This window comes from Lasioglossum baleicum, chromosome 5 (genome assembly GCF_051020765.1).
Source record: "Lasioglossum baleicum chromosome 5, iyLasBale1, whole genome shotgun sequence".
NCBI classification, from domain to species: domain Eukaryota; kingdom Metazoa; phylum Arthropoda; class Insecta; order Hymenoptera; family Halictidae; genus Lasioglossum; species Lasioglossum baleicum.
This window is the reverse complement of record NC_134933.1, coordinates 13,683,907-13,701,014: the sequence shown is the minus strand read 5'-3', so window position 1 is coordinate 13,701,014 and position 17,108 is coordinate 13,683,907. Positions and strand designations below refer to the sequence as shown.

Genomic DNA, 17,108 nt, shown 5'->3' with positions numbered 1-17,108 from the left:
GTAAGTTTTCTATTTTCTTTCGCGCTTCTTATTCGCCTTTCTTTCATTTTCTACTGGCGGCCTACTGCGCGAGACGATCACCGTTCATGATCGGATTGCGCTTACCACACGATCTATGAGAAATTCAAGATCTGCGCAAATATTTCAGGACCAATTAAGATTAGACTACTGAACACTTCCCACATAAGTTTTCTATTTCCTTTTTTCTTTCACTTCTCTCGAATTTCATACATACGACCAACTACAAAAGATGATCACAATTGATTGGATTGCTCTTTATAATGAATTGGGTACAGTGTCTAAGATCTAACAATTTGAAAAGAACGTTGAGATAGATGATAATAATGTCATAACAGAGGTAACGACGGAGAGTGAGAAGAATTTCAATTCTATTTCTACACAGCGAAGCATTCGTCGCTTTGGAAAACGTCACGACGATGGTAGGTACGAACCAGCGGTTCTTGTAGCAGATGAGAGCACGTCCGCTGTAATAATAACGTCAAAAAGAATCGCTCAGTTGCCAGCTAAGAGATTGAGAAACAAGAATAAAGACTGGAAAAGATCGCTAAATTCCACTTTAAACGTTTTCGTTCCTGTCTAATATCAATATTTATAAAAGGTTTAAAAATAACAGAAAAAGATGGTACCTCAATGATGGTACTACATTATGAACTCTTTTCATTTTCGAAGGGTAACACCGGAACACGATGGTTAGCTTCTATATACCTATATATTTTCATCGTATTTTTCGTTCTATGCTCATGGTTTATAAGCAACCACTAAAGCAATACCTATAAGATTAAAAATTCAGTGTTCACATACGCTTGCGGATTACAGTTATGGCTGCATTACCCTCTTTTATAACTTCTCCGTAACAGCCGCGGTGCGGTGAAGTAGTTTCCTCTCTAGAAAAATACCGACCCCTTCTTTATAATAGGAAATCATTATAATACTGAATACATTCAAACTTGTCACTATAAAGTCGCAAACGTTTATGTAAAGTTATGGAAAATCGTGTGGAATACATTAATTTTTCTAAATCGTTTTTTCGGTACACTCGTTATAAAGTCAGTTTTACAGAATTATTAAAATTCAATTTCAGTGGTTTGATAAATTAAAGAATGCAGAAACACATCATCAATTTGTAACTTTGAAGAAATGCCTTATACGCCATCACAATTGAGGGACACATTTACGTAGCTATCTGTAGATGGATCACGCTGTATGATTGCAGTTCCAGATGAAAATTCTGTTATGTGAACATGTTCGTCCCGCAATTAGTTCCTGCGATGCAGGTTCCGTAATTCAATATCGACACGAAGCTTGCTTCCAGGGCAAGAGGAGCGAATCTTAACCGTCCCTTAACGACATCGTCGACGTCGAACCGGTTAATCGACGATTCACTGGGAACGCAATAACGTTATCTCTCGTTTGACCATTTTACGCGGACGTTTTTCTCTTTCGGGAGCATCATCTCTCTCCTTTGTTCGCCCAGACCAGCGGCGCTAGGAGGTAAAGAAGTAAGAGGGTGTAGGTGCCGGGCGCAGGAAAGGGTGGAAACACTCTATGAGACGGGATAGCGTGTCTGTTTTGATTTATAAGAATTCACCACGAACCCCTAACCCACCTACCTAAGTCTAGCCTCACCCTCTTCGAGATCGAGCTAGATCAACCCACCCCCGTTTGCACCCCACCCGCCCCGCGTTCTCGCGCACCTTCGCCCGTCGTTTCACCTATCTCGCGCGTGAATAATAGGAAGGTACCCAGACCACCCGTTTTTCCGCCAACCTCGCCACTTTCTTCTTTTTCTTTATCTCTCCGCTTTGCCACTGTCTCTCGTGATGCGGCACCGTTCATTCGTCTCACGTACGTCTAACGAGCCTCGCCTCGTTGTCGATCAACGAAACTATTTATCAACCTGCTTCCGCAGCGGTACATCGATATACACGCTTTGTCAGTTCCCTTGCGACACTATCAGATCAAATTTGATGACTTTGCTGGTCGCTCGTCCTCCTTGTGTGTCCGTCTGCCAATTTTCATCGTGCTGCGGATATTTTAAGGGCGCGCTACATTTCGTAAAGTATGACGTTTTGACTTTGTACCCGATTCAAATTCGACTTCCATCCCCTTCTGCATTAATACAGAGTGTCAAAAATTTTGTACTTCCTCGAACAAGGTGATCCCCAAGTAACATTTCCCTTCGCGAAATTATATTTACGAAAATCGAAAGGATTCCGGCTCGCCCAACGCCAGTGCCGTCTAATAATAACTCTTCAACAAAACCGCGGAGAACGTTTTCGCAAACGTAAAAGTTACTTCGAATTACCTCTGGAATCATCCCTTTCAATAACGACATTTTCGGGACACCCAGTATACAGCAATTCCAACTGTTCTGCAATCCCTTAAATAGTTGTTGGAAATGATTTTCTTCGACTCCTCAAGTCAGTTTCTTCGCTTGAAGTATCTGCTGCGATCCAACGCGAACTTCTTCTACAGTGTCAAAGCTTTGCTCTTTGAACTCCGATTTCAGTATTGGAGACACGAAGTTACAAGGAATAGTTGCGTCGTAGCTGTTCGAGTGTCTCTGTAGCAGATCATTGCAATTTGACAAACAATTTCACGTCCATCCTTCGGTTTTTCTGATACAGACTAATTACCTTTGCTTCGCAGAATTTTGGAGTACTTCTCAGTTCGAAGTGATCGAATACTTTATACATTTGGTGTCATTTAATTACGAATTTCGCTTTACTGGCTCGCATAACTTCTCCGCGAGAGTTCGAGCATTTTTTCCCCATAACAAACTCCACTATCTTCCTCTCTGTCTCTCTCTCTCTCTCTCTCTGCACCATGTACTTTGAATATAACGGCTTTCCACGCGAATAGAAGACGTATTAAAACTTTTTGGATATTTTATCCTCGACAGGAACAGCCCTGCCGGATTTTATGTTTAACTTCGAGTTTTATCCTTTCTACATACAACTACATAAACTTCAAAAATACTTGGAGCTTCATTGTTCGAAGTGCTGAGCGGAATGGGACATAAAAATGGCGTCGATGAGTCTTCCCCGGGCGTATCACTCCGGCGAAGTTATATTCCATCGTTTCATGAACGTGGCTAGGAGAGGGGGCCGTTATCAAAGTTCTCGAAAAATCTCCGAAAAACTGACCGAGTTCCGTCCGCGTTGTACAGGATGCAAATTTAAAATCGGATGAGAGCGAGAGAGAGAGAGATGTCGCGGAACTTTTCATTTGTTTCTCTCTCTCACTCTCTCTCTTCTTATATTTTTCGCGGCCGGTGATCGGACAGCGATCGTTCTTCCGGCGGCCGACACACACGCGCTCGATCTTATCATTGGTCAACGAGACGATCTATCAACATTTGTGCCAGAACAAGAACCGTTACAAAACATTAGCGAGTCACGAAAGATTTTGCATCGGCGTTTTGCTACGACGTGCATGTATCGGGGACGCGCCATCAATCTTTTCGCGTTTAATGCGCGCCAGTGAGACTCGACAATAGTCGCGACTAGACCCGGAGATGCTCGGGAGATGACTCGCGTTAATTTAAGGATGTCATAGTCCTTTGCTCGCTGCAACATTTCGACTGTGCGCCATTGTTCCTCGCTCGTTGTATTTATTTCGTCTGAACGCGGGGTCATTGAACTCGACCGGAAGCCCATTAATAAGAGTACCGATGACTCTCTCAAAAGGAGTGCTGTGAACGTAACCATTGTTTAAAATAACATTTGTATATTTGAAGGGGTGCATGGATAAAGGTGTCAAGTTTGTTTTCTGTAAAAGAGTTTCTAATAAAATATGTTGTCCTTTTTTCATGAATGAAGATAATTATTATCTTTTTTCGTATTAGAGATTAACCATAACAAATATATATATATTCGTAATTGATTTGTGTTATTATCTTCATTCATCAAAAAAGGACAACTCTTTTACAGAAAACAAACAATTTGTTACTTGACACCTTTATCCATCCACCCCTTCATTTATTGTACACATTTAGAATCATTTTTTAAACTAACCTCCAGAGCAACATTTTTATACTACTTCATATGTACCGTACATATGTACGGAATTGTAGAAAAAATTCTAAAAGTTTTATTTCACAACTTTTTCTTGTGGGCCTGTATTAAAAATTTTTTAAATATTGTACGTTTTGTAGATCTGTGTGAATTAAACATATTCTGAAATATTCTGAAAACGTTTAAAGATGGTGAAAATTGCAATTTTTCACGATTTTCGGCCTGTAACTACAATAAATCTAGGGATTCTTAGATCTTTCAATGCCTGTTGTTTTTCCCGCGTCCACAGATCTACAAAATGTACTTTTTAAATTCTCAATATAGGCCCACATAAAAAAGTTGAAAATGCAACTTTTAGTATTTTTTCTACAATTCGGATCTATTGCAATTTTGGAAAAAATTTCTTTTCACATCCTGTAGTAAACTAATTGCTCTTGCTTTCGAAAAGAGTTCAAATCGCATGGTCCAATATTAAAAAAGTTATCGTCTTTTTAAGAGTGTCCCAATATTTTTGTTGACCGACTGTTTAGAAACTTTGTCTCCACAGAAGATGCGGAGTGCATTATAATTTTTAAAAGATTGATTGTATGAATTAAAATCGTTTAAAAACTTGGTTCCATCAATACGTTCGATGAAAACCTCGCGATTTACTCGTGTTTTACTTGAACACGCGGTAAAACTCTTTAGCAAAAGTCACTGTAGCACGCGTTCAAATTGGCCCAATAATTGAAATAAACTTTAATTAGCCTATAAGTGGGATTCTTTGAAGGCGCAGCTTAAATTTCTCGTTTTCAAACGATGAACAAAAAGGATAATATTCGTACATTCAATTTCGCTCGCACAATGCCTGAAAAGACGTCGAGAATGCAGCCTGACAATAATGCAAAGACACGGCGAGCACAGATTTCAAATTCTCTCTCTGTCTGCCCCTCTATATGAGTATTAATATATGAGAGAAAAGAAGTCGAACGAAAGCAGAAAAACAATTGTCGTCGCTGAAAAAAATCGCGGGGTGATTTATACCGAACAAGTGGCGTTATTGGTAAAAATTGGGAAACGAGATATCCAGAAACTTTTTCAATATGCCATTGTCAACCTACTTATTTTTTTTTCTATTGAAAGTTCTCACAGCGACAGACCTTCTATTCGAACAATGTAGTCGTCGCTTTGAATCTACACAATTACCGCCGGTTTCGAAAAGAAAGAAGCCAGTTATTGTACCCCTTTCCGCGGGGAGTAATAAACTTTAATGTCACGATCATTATTTTCTCAACATTGAAATAATTTCTCCTACTAAAGTAAAACATTCACTTTGGAGTCCGCAGCTCTGTTGTAATTCTGCGAGATTGTTAATTCGGCGTTCACTTTCGAGAGAACGTTTCGCTCTTTGGTCGTTTAAAAATTACTATTCATTGTCGAGTACACTTGAAACATAAAAGTTCTTTATGCGCCTCAACGCAGACATACCTACACGAATTATGAACGGCTCGTGAAGAATTAGTCCTGTTTCATATGAAATGATATTAAACTGACGTTGAGATTTGAAGAATTCTTCGTGCAGGTTATTATTGCTCTCTTAATATATGTATTAACAAAAATTAATATTTACCTTTACTATTGCATTAATCGAAAATCAAAACCGAAGGATCGAAATGACCAAGAAGATAATGCTCTAGAAGTACATATCGTTTGTTTCGCGAACGACTGGAAAGCCCGAGCAGAACGTTAATAACTCTAACGAGGGTCAGATTAATCCTCCGGGCGAGCCTTGACATTAACAACTTCGTACCGGACGTTTTCTTTTAATTTCCAGGAAAGTCCGCAGTAATCGCGTGATAAGATGGAAAGTTCGGGCACGGATAGAGGTTTGATTATAAAAATGTGACAACGAAATCGAGTGATCAAAGTTTGCGAATTACCGAACAAACGTGAGGCCGCGCGTGAGCTGTGGAACGAATTAAGATCGGCTCGTTATTCGTAAACATGTTTCCGCGGGGCTCGTAAAAATTTTTATTCCGTCAGTTAAGTTGACGATTGAAAGTTATATCAGAAACGAGAAAGAGAGAGAGAGAGCCGCGCGTCCCGGTTAACGTGAAAATTCCGAGCGTGGGTGGTTGGTTCTGCGCGCAGTTAATAAAGAGGAAACGATTCCTCGGCCCGAGACAAGTGTGCACATGCTTTCCTCTCTGTATGTCCGTGTCCCCGAGTCTGTACATATGCAGAGTATAACACCGGGTATAGTAACCGGGTTTCGTGCGGGTTCGAATTTAGATAAAATCTGAAACTTTTATGGCTGGTAGATTTTTTCGTCGATCCCGGCCGGTGTAAATACGAAAGCCAGATAGGTGGCACGGTAGGCCGGCGAAAATAAAGAATTAATAAAGGAACGGTTATGGTCGAAGGCACGTGTAAAGATCTTAATTCAAATGAACAGTAATCTCCTGATTGTGTGGAAACTTGATACGGCACACCACCAACCCGGTCACTTTTGTCAGCTCGGTTAATACTCCCACCGCTCGAATTATTACCTTTATCTTAATTAAAACGGAAAGAGGTCCGTGAGCCGTGTGCGGGTCACTCGTAAACCATCTAGCTTTGATTGCAGAAGCAATACTCCGTTAACCTCGTAGTCAGCGATCTGTCTACCTATCGCTTTTCCTACCTGACCCTCCTCTTCCCCTGTCCCAGCATGTACTGAGATTTATTATCTTACTTGGCACATATCGAATTTATAGAATGCTACTCCGATTTACAATCTCTTCTTGGAAAACTGGATCACGAATTAATGCCACGGTTTTTGCACTGTGCACCTAACGTCGTGGCTCAGTAGTTTAGAAACTATTGATCACACTGTGCGCAGCTTTATTTAAAACATTCTTGTCTCTAAATGTTCTTGAATGCTTGAAACGCACGAATATGGTTTCACAAAATATTTTCACCCAAATGGTAATTTATCTTTTTCTTGATCGTCATCAAAGTGCATTTATACCATTTTTTAACAAACCACACACAAGGACCTCTTCACTTTGAGTACAATGAACATTTTAGTCAGCGAAATTTATTTTCTCTTCGTTTGTCCTTCATTTGCGATAAATTACAAGAGATTGCATACGAATTTGTAATTCATTTATTAGACGTAAATAGAATTGAATAAAATATGCAGCTTTTATGTCACGCCATTTTACTGTGAACGACTATGTGTTTTAGAACCACTGCACCGCCATTTTGTTCAGACCAGAAAGTAGGGGATCTGGTTTGCTATAATATGTGCCACAGAAACTTCTCTTTTCTGATCCAGAAACAATTGCTTTTCACTGTGTCGATATTAAATGTTGCGGTCTATTATAAAAAGTTACACCAAATACAGAGGATATAAAAATAATGTTAACAGTGAAAAGAGAAAAACAATTGTGTTGTATTGAATTTATTGTGAAATTTTTAAATAATATTGAACCACGAAATCCATATATTCGCATGCAGATCATTTTGTTTAATTTAAGAACATAACGAATATACAATAATGTGTCCAAAAACTAGAGTTCAGTGGCAAAATGTATGCATGAAACTAGCCACGAGCATCGTATCCATCGGTACACTCAACCATAAACGTAACCGAAGCGTATAATATTTAATAAATATTTTATTCCCGCTGCTCAATCATGCCGAACTGATTTTGTCTTTCATCCCGAAGCCGACAGAGCCTTTCGTCTCGCTCCGACCATAACGAAATGTATGGAGATGCAAACTATGAATTATTGAAGTTTAAATATCCACTGTTAAATTACTGCGCCGTGTTTCCCGGGCAGTCTCTCGATTTAATCGCGCTCGTGGCTGTACATTTTAAAATAACAATCCAATTCCGTGCCACGAAAATTTCATACGCGTACCCCTATATGTATATTTGTGGGGTCAGGTCCGTATTACTCCCTCGGGCACAACGCGGTCCCCTTTTTACGTAAAATTGTTTCGCATAACGCGCTCGCAAGATATACTGAAGCGACTCCCGCGAAGGACGAACCCTTTCATGCAAAATAAAGAGGAATAGTCCACAATAATTTTTTCAGACCTTTCAGACTTTTTAAGACCCGTTCCTACCGCGGCGCTAATGAAAATGGGTCATTCTATGAAATTTCTTCGCAGAGAGAAGACGAACGCTCTACCAAGAGCTACTTAACTTAAGAAATTCATAGGGTTCTCATAATTAGATTTCGAATTTTCATGCGAAATGAAAAATTTCATTTTCAGTAACCTTTATAATTGTGGCGCCACTGGATAGCCGAGATTTTTACGATTAAAATGAGTCGAAACACGAGGTGAATCGGACTAATTTTATCATCTGCGTCTTGAGGGGGTAGTCTCTCCAAAATTGTAAGGGTGCGGGATACGCATTTTCATTTCTCGATAATGCAAAGACAGGGTTTTTCAGTAGTCAAGAGCGCTAGATTATAGATCTATCTAGGCCGCAATCGCCCTCAAAAGTCCCATTTTTACGTTTACAAGGCATAATTTGCATTAGCCGGCCGCATGTAGCTGTCACAGCTTTATAAAAATATTGGGTTGGAAAGAAAGTTCGTAGCGTTTCCAAATTAAGAATCGAAGATAAAATTAGAGTATTTATTTATATGTTTATTCAATAGCATGAGAAGTAATCTCGAAAATGGCAAAAAGTACTAGAACAGAATGGAAAATATGTTATTGAATAAATCTATGAATAGATATCTGAATTTTAGCTTTCCATTTTAATTTCCAAACGCTACGAACGTTCCTTCCAACCCAATAGTTACATGCGCAGCTTTATGCTTCCGAATAATGCAAATTACGCCTCGTAAACGTAAAAATAGGAATATCTAGCGCTTTTGACGACTGAGAACACCCATCTTTGCATTATCGAGAAATGAGAAGGCGCATCCGCACTCTTGCAATCCTGGAAACGAGAGTCTACGCCCATAATTACGTACTATTCGTCCGCATGATGACAAAGAATACGATCTTACTCTATCCTGGCTCCCCTACCACCGCACGAAACGGACTAGAAGTAGTTCCAATCATGATTCGCCATCGTCTTCGGCCAATAGCAACAATGCGCGCGATGGTGGGGTAGTCAGAGATGCTGCCTAGCCATCATCTGACAGACTGACGATTCACCTCGTGTTTGAGCTTATTTTAATCGGAAGAATCTTGGCTGTCCTATAAATTTCCGTTATCGTTTATTTTCTTCAGTCGCGGTCTTCCTTGGAGATGCTCGACGTTTATCTTGCTTCCGGTCATTATACCGATTCTCTCGCGTTGTCAAGTCATGCCGTAGTGAGGCCTTGGGAAAAACAGATAACTGGTGGCTCCAGGACTGATAGAAATTTAACCGTGCGCTAGTGTATCGGAATTTCATGATGCAGCTACGGGCGCACGATAAAGGAAATACATTTGTAATGGAGGCGCATATGTCGAATATATCAATGGAGAAAGAGTTTCCGGTCGGGTCCGTAACACGGCCGTCCAATCAAACATTGCTCGCTTATAAGCTTTCTCCTTGGCATGTGGGTGTGACGGGCTCGAGGATGCATCAGGAGCTATCCGTGCGCAACAGTAACGAGAAGCCGATGCTCGTTTTTCAGCGATGGTGTTTCACCCCCGATGTAATGGCGGATCGTATTCGGGGCTCGGGCCACCGTTCACCGGTTTTATGAGATGTGAAATTAAGCCCCTAACTGTGGGGCCCTCGGGTCTTGCTCCCCCCGCCCCCCCCCCTCCCAAACCCCTCCTTCTTGCACCAGGCTCCATTCAAAATCGGTGTATCCGGCCGAGTTCGAAAAAGCAACGATATGTCGGGCCAAGAAATCAATATCATGCCAAGAAGTTCTATCTAGCGTAAGCAACCGAACGTTTCAGCATGCCAAGTGGAATGTTACGTTTCCCTATTGATTGACGCCAGTGAAATAGGAACTGCACGATCCGGTTCAGTTATTGGGCTAACCCACGACTATTCATTTACATAAATTTCGTGGTCCGATGGACACCCGCCGATCACGCTCCACGTAATTGTTATTACAATTATTAATTCGAGCGGACGAAGCTGGATTGTTTGGAACGGGTACTACTATTGTAAGATGTGGATGGTAGAGGAAAGTTTCAACAACTTTTTTTCACACTGTCGCCATTTTGCGAATGAGGATAAGCTGCCAAATGGATTACCAATAGTTTGTGAAATTCTTCATCGTCTATTTATTTTTATATTCTTTTTTAAGGTCATCTTCCTAATCACATACCATTATGCCTACATGAATATTGCTTTTCCCAAGCTAACAATTCTTTTATCAAATCGTACTTACTCAGACCTAATTGTTCTTACATAAATGTTGACTGGTAAGATGTCTTTTGTTTACCCAGCAACGAAGCTAACAGACTTTAAAAACGGAACGAAATTGAATTTTTCAAAGCCGACTCTGCTTCTACCAGCTCCGCTCCGGTAGAAATTCAATTTCTCAGTGTTTCAAATAAGATTTAATGAGCCAAATGCCGACTTTGTTCACAGTTCCATTTACCTTTGACAGCTTCATTTTCATTCGTACAAAATAATTAGCATCTGCTAGAGTTTCTGCAAAAGTTATTTTCATTCGGCGTTCCTTCAGTGCGACGTTTCTCGTTGGAAGGAGCAGAAAAATGCCTTGACAATCATTCACCCTTAACCTTCATCAATTGCTCCTTTTCCTAGCTTAAGTTCTGTGTCAATGTAGAGATAAAGGATTCGAAATTCTTTGTATAAATTTTGCATCGATCTACCGCTTCGCCAAAATGAATGAAAATTGTGTGAAATTGTTCTAAACGACGCACGAGGGTGAAAATCGCGTTCGCTCATAGTTTTCGTTTTCAATTACCGTTCAATTATTCTCCTAGAAGATCCGGCACGGAGCACGAGGCATCGAGTAGAAAGCACTGTACTCACATGGATTAAACGGAATCTTTTTTACATTATCCGACCTGCCGTCAGGAACATCCGGCTGCTTTTTTGTTTCGTCCTGCATCCGCCTCGTCCTCCCGGTTATTCTTTTTTTATTCCACGGTGCCACCCACGCCACCCTTCAGTTGATCCCTTCTTTACCTTCGTCGGATGTCTTATGGTTCACTGCATCTTACAGATTCGTTTTCTCGGCTTAGCCGGTACCCCCGCCGGCCGTCGTTTAATTACCACCCGTTTAGGTCTTAATTGTTAATTTAGCGCATTACGTTATTTTTCGCGGCGCTCGTTAAAGGTGAAAATGGGGGTCGGTTGCACCGGCCGGGAAATGAGATTTCTCTGGAGAAGACCGCGGAACGGAAACGTAGCCGGAAGAAACAAGGACAATCGACGATTGCTGGAAAAAAATGGCCGACCGGACGTTCAAGAGGCCATTCTGCTCTAGCACTTTGACAAAAACAATTTTCCCCGTCGCATTCATCCATAACAATTTTCTTCATAAAAATAATGAAGTTGAAGTCTTTTTAAAATGTCGTCGTTCGTTTTTACGAAAATTATCATACTGTCTTCAATGGATAAAATAATCGTCTTTCTGTTTTAACCTGTTTGTTTCAGTTTTAGACAACTTTCATGATTAAAATCGTGTCAGCCTGTAAGACACATTCTTAAACAGTGTTCATATTTAAAACAATGTAGCTCATACAATTTTAACCATTCCGCCATAAAAAAAATGTATTATATACTCCAAGAAGTGGAGAATATCTGTGCGGAAAAGTCAATGCGCAAGAGTCTCGTAGTTTCTTTCTAAAAAATCGCAAAACCGTCGGAAAATGACGCTCGAGAAAACATCGCCGTAAATGGAACTTTGTAAACTGTTCGTCAGAGACGTACGATCGTCCGATAAGAAACACTCGGGATACCGAGTATACCGCCAGATGTTAACAAGTGTCGCATTCCGAGTGCTTTTGGCGAATCGCCTTAATTGTCGTGGCAGCCGGAAGCGCATGAATCCTGCGAAAAGGGGCGTGAAAGCGCGAAAATATTTAACGAACGGTGCCAACTCACCGAGAGATGCTTCACGTAGATTAATAATTTTGTGCTCTGGCGTCACCGAAATCGGAGCAAAGCGTTCATACCACTTGCCTCCTCTATTCTTTCTCTATGTAACCAGGCCCTCGTAAGCTAATGGTATGAGCAGGAGCCAGGCTACCTTTCGAATGACTTCATCATCAGTCACTCAACTCCACCCACCCTTACAATCTGCTGCGAGAACCTTTTCTCTCTGTGGTTACAATTCTGTTCGCCGGCTTGTACTCAAAAACTCGAGTTTGTGCTACATTCTTCTTTCACCCTCTGTATCGACAGCTAGACTGTCCCGATAACCTTCTTTTTTAATGATTTTTGATTCCGGGCATCCTAGCATTGACTTCATGCAGTTGTGGAGCTGGAACGATGATCCTAAAAGGTTTTAGGGTGCGTTTATAAGCTTTGCATGATCTGACTATTAAAATTAATTCAACATTTTGTATGATGTAATTTTTAAGATTTAAAAGAGTTTGTTTCTACTGAATGTCTGATGAATATAATTAGTTTAACGTTATATGGAACGTAGTTTTTAAGACGTGAGAAAGTTTGTTGTTATTGGATTTGTCAGATTCTGCAATCTAGTAGAGTACAGTGACGGACTCTCTGAATATTATGCTGTGTACTACGGACTTGAAGCAACGCAGTGTACAAAATTGATTTGACTGTCTATAAATAGACTGTGAGATTGTAGACATCGCGTACGTGTGGCGGCGATAGCGAACGTGTTAATAGTCTATGCAACTATGTATAAATCCCCGAGGAAAAAGAATCGAATGCATATTTTAACAGAGCCTAGCAATTTAAAGACTTGCGCAATCATTTGACCTCAGTATGCGGAAAAATTAAGGAAAGTCGGCGTTCAGATAAATAGTAGTTCGACACCATGTGACCCTGTAATCGTTGGCGCATTTAATTTCGAAGTTCATTAATCGGTGTGCGGGTCCGTCGGCCGCTTTCTATGCGATTTAATACGTGATTTAGTGGCCCGTGCCCAATGAACCGGCGCATAACTTTTGCCCAGGTATCGTACCGTCGGATTTTCTCGCACGATCTACCGTCGATTCGATATAAGTGTCTCAAAGAGTAATTCACGTTCGTAGGTACATGTGACTGCGCATCGTTGGTCAAGGTCCCCTCTTTAGACGAGCTGAGGGTATTTTCCCAGTATATTTCAGGGTTGGCGAAAAGTGGAGGTCTCCTCTCGTCCTCTCGCGTCCCTCTCGGCTGTCCACTCTGCTCCTCTCTTTCTCTCCCTCTCTCCCACCCTTTCTCGCCCATTGCGGGAACCATAGGCGAATATTTTGGTCACGTACCAGCCATCGTTCTCTCTCAAATGCTGGAGCTTCCAAGCTGTGTGCTCAGTACACTTCTCTGAGTGATATTTTGCCATTTAATCCTCTCCCGATGTTCAACGCTGTTCCACCCCCCTCCCCGCAGACCATCCTCTTTCCATCGGTGTCTGTCCCTCTGTCTGTCTTCGCACCGCCTCTCTAATTTCCCAGGGAAGAACCCTGCAGGACTGTTATCCACGGACTTCTGGCATGTCGTCTGCTATGTCACTCCTGTCTTAATATCTATCCTGCCCTTCCGCAACGCTGCCAAGGGCACGCTCGCCCTCCGGGCCGCCCAACCTTCGGAATAAGCTCACTATCGCCACGTGGATTCTTCATGGTGAATTTATTTCTGATTTTTAAAAGAATTCTTTGATGTTCACTTTAACATCTTTAATTAGCGACCCGTCAAAAATTAAGAGAGCTTGGCTGGAAAGTTTTGATGCACCCACCGTATAGTCCTGATATTGCACCAACAGACTACCATTTGTTTCAGTCTCTAAAGAATTCTCTTAATGGTGTGAAGTTGACTTCAAAAGAGGCCTGCGAAAATCACGTGTCACAGTTTTTCGTCCAGAAATCACAAAAGTTCTACAGTGACGGGATTATGGTTTTACCTCAGAAATGGCGAACGGTGGACGATCAAAACGGCACATACTTGATTTAATAAACTTCATTTAAAATATGGAAGAAGCTTGATTAATTTCTGCATTAAAATACGAAGAAACTTTTTTCCCCAACATATTATTGCAATAGCGGACGTTTAATGTGGAGAATCTACCATTTTGATAAAAAAAATTGACTCATCACTATTGACTATGATACAATCCACTTCCCCTATGCATTGCCTACAAATTCTCCAGACGTGAAAATTTTGAAACTCAACGTCGACGAAACATTTCACTCGGAGCTCCGAGCGAAATAAATAAAAATTCGATTTTTCCGAATCGCCAGGCTGGTCCAGGTTAATATCCGTTCTGCCAAGGGCAGGCTGGCCCCGCAGGGCATCCAACCTTCAGAATCCATTCCGCCGGTTGAATCCTGGCGGCGTAACAACGGCTTGTTCCGCGGATTACACGAATGACCCAACGACGATTTTTCTTCGTTGGATTCCGGCCCTTTTCCTCGGTCCAGCCGTTAACCCTTTTTCCTCTTTTCCACGGCGCGCACACCGGTTCTTCCCCCCCTCCCATTCTCCACGGCCGGTTTCGTCGCTTTGCTCGGCTCTCATCTATCCATGTCCTCTTTCTTCGTCCATTGTTGTCTAGGCTCCATTGTTATTCGTCGCGCGACCGACTCGGCCGATAGCGCGGAACGGATTAACCCCTCTTTGTCGATGATATCAAAAAAGGAGGAGCCTCTTCTTCGTCCATCGGAGCTGTGCAATTAACGTCAAACGTCCTCTCGTACGTTCGGTTCCCTTTCATGCCTTTCCGAATCGAAGACGGCCGAATTAGAAGCGAGCCGGGTATCGTTTCGGCGTTATTAACGACGACGGCGTTCGATCCTCGCGATTTACGCGATTCACCTATCTGTCCTTTCAAATTTCCCTTTATCGACGCACTCGGTCAGCCACCGTTTCATTTTATTACGTTTCGTTAGAAAATTTAATGCAATTCTCTTAATCAGACCTCCGTTCCAAAAAAGTGCGGAGGAAACTTTTCACTTTATTTAAAGAAACGCGTGCACAGCACAACCTCGATAGTTGCACCCTCAGAATCCTCGTTTGTTGCATACTAGCGACTAATAACGCGAGGTGGTCAAGGTTATGGAACTGGTGGTGGGAATTGTTGGCATTGCCCCAGCAGAAATCCATCCGCTGTAGTCGCGCTCTGATTGGCCCGTGGGCTGCACTTTATCTTGGGTAATCAGAAATTTTTGCCTTTTTCCTACGTAATCCTGTAGATTTGGTAATAAAATGTCTAAAGTCCAAATTTTAATCGTAGGAGATCAATGGTTAAAAGTGGTTACGAGTGTTTAAAGTTAAGAGATTTTCAGCGTTGTTGGCAGGAAGGTTGGTCAGGGTTAGGCTCGTGTGGGGGATGGAGAGGGCCGGTCGTCAGACTGCCCGACTACGCTTGCAAATCTACGTTATCGACAACTCCCCTTCAGTATGCTGCCATCTAGCTGCTCCATTCGGTAAGTGGCACGCGACCGTCACTGCATACCAACGTGGCGGCTCTCTTACCTGTCCAAAACATTGAAAATCTCGTAACATTAAACACTCATAACTTTGAACCATTGATCTCCTAGGATCGAAACTTGGATTTTAGGCATTTTCTCGCCCGAATCTACTGGATTACATAGTAAAAGGGCAAACATTTCTGGTTACGCAAGGAAAAGTGTAATCGGTCCGTGTGTTTTCGTTAGTACACTGAGAAAAAAATCCTGTCGAAACAAAAAAAAATATATGTTGATTCAATAAGATGTACTATTCAATAGTGCCAATATCATATGAACTTATTTTAATATTTAATACTATTGAATTTCAATAGCAAAACTCATTTCCGCCAATCATATAAGCGAATAGCTTAACATCAACGTTTTCAAAGAAATAAGATATGGCCTCAAACCAATTCCAGTATAAATCAATACATTTCTCAAATTTTTTTAACAACATATCTGATTGAAGGAAAAAGAGAAATATTACGAATAATAATGTACAAATACATCACGATTTGCTTTTAAATTTCCTACTATTGAAAAGAATACATTGATATTCATCGAAGTAAAAAAATTACAATAACACGCGTGTTATTGAAGTAACTACTTTTTTTCTCAGTGTAGTAACTCCTCAAGAAAGCCGTGGAGAACATTTTTAGGAGACCCTGTAGAATCGTCTATGGTCCCTCTCTGATAACCAGATTAATATGTGACCAGTCTACGGTCTTAGTGGGGGATTTTGGAGTATGCTCATGGTGCTAGAATGGGATAGTGGAAGGGGAGAAGACGGAGTGGGAAAATCGACCACTTTTGGTCGATTCTGGCGACACTGCTCGCGTGGAAGAAAGGGCCATCTTGGCAGATGTAGTTTTCCGCGAGATCTTTTAGCGCATGATGGCGAAGCGACTCGCGTCCTGGACGGAACAGTTGAGCTTCGCTTGAAATGCAAAACGCCTTGGAGATCGCGTCGCCGTCGTTGATGCACGATGGTGGGAGTTTATTAACGGCGGTTTCTGTTTTATAAACTAATGGTGATTTATAAACGACGGGGGAAACAATGGCGTGGCGGGGACCATGAATCACCGTAGCGTCGTCGTCGTCGTCGTCGTCGTCGTCGTAGGGGGAGGGAGGGGGACGGGAACCGTTTCGCGTTGTTACCCGAAACACGTTAAGCCTTCGCGAAAATTAAAGAGCTTCCGCGGAAATTACGAGGGACACGGTAAACCAGGCCAGGTGGTTCCGTCAAAATTACACACACCAGTCGGACAGAGGTATCGCGGAAATATTTATGTTCGGACGGTTTCAATTTGGCCGCCGTAAAACCCGCCGCGCGCATAACCCGTAATACGATCTTGCCGCTCCGGTGACGTTCGGCATATTAGATTCCGAGGGAAAGATAGAAATGAGACGCTGAAAACGATCGTGGATCCTCTTTAAATCAACGGGGGACGTGAGACCGAAGAATCCGACGCTCCTCTACTAATGGAACAATTCCCGTCTGCTCGCCCGTTGCTTTCGTCTCTCAAGATAATTAACACT

The 17,108-nt window shown here is 41.7% G+C and overlaps 1 protein-coding gene across 9 annotated transcripts in view; it reads left to right on the top strand.

Moving 5' to 3' along the window:
• The window catches only part of LOC143208940 (nucleolysin TIAR), a 603,751-nt gene that overhangs the window by 406,122 nt on the left and 180,521 nt on the right, over nucleotides 1–17,108 (top strand). The gene's annotated exons all lie outside the window — the stretch shown is intronic.